This window comes from Diabrotica undecimpunctata, chromosome 6, assembly GCF_040954645.1.
Source record: "Diabrotica undecimpunctata isolate CICGRU chromosome 6, icDiaUnde3, whole genome shotgun sequence".
NCBI classification, from domain to species: domain Eukaryota; kingdom Metazoa; phylum Arthropoda; class Insecta; order Coleoptera; family Chrysomelidae; genus Diabrotica; species Diabrotica undecimpunctata.
The window spans coordinates 90,194,289-90,199,133 of record NC_092808.1 but is presented as its reverse complement, the minus strand read 5'-3'; positions in this window follow the sequence as shown (position 1 = coordinate 90,199,133).

Sequence of the window (4,845 nt, the reverse complement as noted above, 5' to 3'; positions counted from 1 at the left end):
TTTTTTTGAAACTGTCTATTTGTGAATAAAGAAAATGGTTAGACGATGGGAAAAATCACCTTCAGTTTTTCGTGCATGAGAGCAAGAGAACCCAAGTAGTAGTAGAGAAAGTGTAGTAGTCAACAATCTTTTAAGTGTAAGTGATACAAAAAACAATGACAATGACTGTAACTGTAGAAAAGTGTCTCAGACTTCCAAAGAAAAGGATTGTTTTGAATGAACAATCTAAGAGAATTTGTATGAACGTTTACAAAAATCTTCAAAATGATCCTGAAAATAGTTGTAAAGGCAGTATTATAAGAAAAGCGGCCTTTCAGGAATTCCGTATTCTACCATGCGCGACATCGTGAAAAGTGGTGTTAAAAAGAGAAAAACAAGATCGGATGCTGGAAAACCTAAACGAATTAATATTGTGACTGCTAAATGTTTAAGGAATTTGGTTTACAGGGACTACAAAAAAATGTAATAGCAGCAATTGATATTATATACACCAACCTTGTTGCGATGGGAAGAAGCTGCACTAAAACCACTTTACGTAGACGGCTGAAAAAACTTGGGTTCAAATACAAAATCGTTGATAAATGGGTGGCTATTATGGAAAGTAAGCGGATAGTAGACTAGCGTTTAGATTATTTAAAAAAACTCAAGAATATCGAGACCAACAGCAGACTATATATTATTTAGACGAGACATGGTATGACACGCATGATACCGCTAGTAAGGGTTGGACTAATGGTTCACTTGGATGCCATTTGAAAGGAGTACCTCCGAATAAAGGTTCTCGGATGATTATTGTGCACTGTGAATCTGCAAATGGTTGGGTGCCAAATGGGTTATTACTTTGCGAAAAAAAAAAAAAAAAAATAAAAAAATAGAAAAATGTAGTGTGGATTATCATCAGAATATGAATTCTACTATATTCGAAGAGTGGTTTAAAAATACACTACTTCCCAATATAACACCGGGCAGTATGATACTTATGGACAATGCTAGCTACCACTCAAGGCTTCTTAAAAAAATTCCTTACAGTTGGTCTTCAAAACAGGAACTAAAAGATTTCCTCCCAGAAAATGATTTGTATTTTGAAGACAACTATAATAAGAAACAGTTACTTGAAGTGCTTCGTACTAAAACTTATAAGAAACAATATATACTGGACACTATTGCAATACAACATGGCCATAATGTTTTGAGGTTACCACTTTATTTTTGCATATTCAATCCTATTGAACTTATTTGGGGACAAGTAAAAAAACGGATTCGGAGGAAAAATAGTTTTCCAAAATTTGATGCGAAAGTGGTCGATTTAATTCGGTATGAACTATCAGAGATTATAAGTGACGATGTAGCAGTCACAACTGCTAACATATAATTAATTAATATAATTTATTATTGAAATCCTAAAACCCCTCAGAATCCCGTTTATGAAACGTTCATGGGCAATAGACGGTACTATGCGCGAACTACAGGTACAGCGCTCGCTAAAGTCAGTTTTGGCCAACTACTCATGCAGAGAGGTGTATTTCTCCAAGCCTTAACCGGCATTTTTTTTGTCTTTAAATCGGGTAGAAAATCTGGGATTGGATTTAATATTTTCCCCGAACATCAAGGGAGAAATTAGAACAGATGATAAAGAATCTTGATTGAAAAACCGACTTCCAAATCTATAGAAATGAATATTTAAGACCCGGCTTCCAAATCTACTGAAATAATTATTTAAAACCCAGATTTCACCCGATTAGGATAACGTTTAATACTAGAATTAGTTTAACCAAACACCTAATTCAACCCATTGGAAACCAGGAACCGATTGTCTCCAGAACCACAGCGTTCCTCTTCATTCGTTTTTTTTTCGGAGCCTCAAGGATCGTCAGAGTCTTAAGGGGACTTATCCAGGACCGCTGTAGTGTTGTGACAGACAGTAACAACTAGTTTCTCAGGGTTAAGGTTTTCTTGTAATTTACAACTTTGTATATGCATATACCAAGGTTAGTACTTATTACAGTTTTTGTAACATCTATAAAAAGTTAGGTAAATAGCTATTAATTAATTAAATTAGATTCATTGTTAGGGAAGGGGTTCATGATTTTTGTATAGCGGTTTTTAAAAGGGAAGGGAAGAAATTTATGTATCAGGGTTTTTAAAAATTATATATATATCTTTCCGAGTCTGTTGGCCATAATACTCATCACACTTGATCACTTTAGATATCTCCCAGCATCTGTGTGTAAGCATAACACTTACACATAGATCTGGTGTTTAGCTGCTTCGACACATATTAGTCGTATATTTGTTAGGTAAGGTAGTTTCTTTTGTATAACCGTCACGGTTTTTTTTTTAGTATTTATATTCCCTACCTTACCTATCTAGGATTTAACTTTCGTAACTAACCTTAGTGTTAAGATCTCGCTTCTCCCATGGACTTAGATTATAGATTTACTAATACACCTTTTCGTTTGGCCCAGTAGTGGGGATATTTAATTTTGTCGTGGCTTTTTGGTCCTCGCATACCGTAGCCCCACTACTGTAATTAGATTTTCACTATATATATATATAGGTGAGTTTTGTTAGTTGTTAATACTATAAATATATTTGTTACAAATAGTTTTGCTTTTATTTCAGTTCCTGCTTACAGTTATAATATAGCAGAACAAGGTCAATAGTGTCTTTTCGGTTTTTAAACATTATTACAGGGTATTAAATCAATAGTACTTTATTCCTTGTTGTTCATAACTTCATTTATTTTTTTTTGTTAATTTCCTTCAGAAATTAGCTGGCGCCTATTTTAGTATTTTCCTAGGCATCTCCGTATATTCTCTTATCTTACCCCTTTTATAGTTCCAGATTTTCCGGTGCATTATTATATTGTATTCTTTTGGTTAAAAGATCTCTTTTCCCCTTATCTCAAAGCCAAATTCTAGTGTAGTGAGGCTAGCCCGAATTCGTGCTTGAGGTTTTGTGTCTCTGTGTTCTTTTGAGCTAAGCCATTCTTTTTATTATAACTTCTTTGCTAGTCCTTCTCTAATTGATCATCTCCTTCTCCATATACCACCCCTAAATTTTATTTAGGTTTCAATTGGCGCTTTTGCGTCTGCAACCTAAGCTGTTTCAATTGGCGCCCAACGTGGGGCCTCTTTTTTTGCACGTACTTTTGGCTTTATATCTTTGGTTTTTTTTTTTCTCCCACTTTAATTTCTGGTTGTGTACCTTTGGTGTTGTATTTTAATTTTCAGCTGTGTTCTTTAACTCTTGGTTTCTTAACTGCAACATTGGTTTTTGTATTTCAATATTTAGTTTATCTACATTATCTATTAAATATACCCGTAGTACCCTTGTTTTGCTGTATTGTGGGTAGACTGAATAAATTGCTTTTTTTGATTAACTAAATATCCATATTGGATTAATAATAAATAACATAAGTATATATTAAAAAGGAAAATTATTTAAATATTTTAAATTTAACTATCTTAACACTATAAAAGTCCGGAGTAGCACCAAAGTAATTCACCACTGTCTGGAAGTGACATTTTTTGAAATTTCTAGGTTTCTCAGGGATTGTAGCCGTACCTTGCATCTGAGTTCACGACTGGATAAACAAGCAAACATTACTGGTAAAATAATTCAATTATAATAATAACCTGGAAACATAGAGTAAGTTAGACTTTACCTATTTTATCATAGTTTTCCTCATATATTTTCTGGTATATTTCCAAGTTGTATAAAATGTCTGCTTTCAAGGTAGAGCATCTGCTAGGTCCAGAATTAGAGTACGAATTGAGAGTCCGGCACTTAAACGATCCATCTTTGACAACAGTGGAAAGGAAAAGGGTAGTGTTGCGTGGTGCATTAAAGCAAGCTGCAGCAAATCGGAGTTATGCTGTTCTGTCTGCTTCCCATCTTAATTTTAAGGACGAGATTGCGGAAATAGAGGTTACTCTTGCAGATCTGGTGGTCAAAATTGGTTCTTTTGTGGGTTCTCCTAGTGATACTGCCTATGCTCGCTATACTTCTCGCTTAGGTCATGTTGCAACTAGAGTCCATCTGTTAGAAGCTACAACAGAGGAAGAGGAGGAAGTGAAGAGGTCTCTTAATTTCAGGGTTCTGATTCTGGAAGGTGAACTTGATTGTAAAGTGATTCCACAGGCACAGTCAACTCCTCATAATGCTAGTGTTTCAGTAAATCCACTTCCCTTCGTTAAGTCTGCTCCTATTCATAAATGGGGTGTCCATTTTTCAGGTCAAGATAATGAAAATGTTGTTAGTTTCTTAGAGAAGGTAGAATGTCTGCGTATAGCGCGTGGTAACAGCGAGGAAGAGTGTTACTCTTCTGCTGCCGATTTATTTAAGGATTCAGCCTTCACTTGGTATCTCAATAACCGAGGTAGTTTTGCTTCATGGCAAGAGTTAGTTGCCAAACTTAGGTCAGATTTTCTTCCATATAACTATGAGGACAATCTTCTTGATGAAATTAAGTCTCGAAAACAAGCTCCGCAGGAGAAGGTAACTATATTTGTAAATGAGATTGTTAGTTTGTGTAAACGGTTTGAGACTCCTTTGTCTGAGTCACATATCATAAGGATCGTTAGAAAAAATTTGTTGCCATCGTATCATTCTAGTCTGGCACTTACAGATATTTCTTCAATTGCTGACTTAACGGAAAAGTGTAAGAAGTTAGAGGAAGTTTTGTCATGGTCTTCTGACAACGTGTCTAGAGTCCCTATTCATCAGAATTTTAGAAATAATGACTCATCTTATTCTGATAGACCCAATTATTCACGGTCTAGTAATAGTAGAAATTTCAGAAATAATGACTCATCCTATTCTGGTAGGCCTAACTATTCTCGG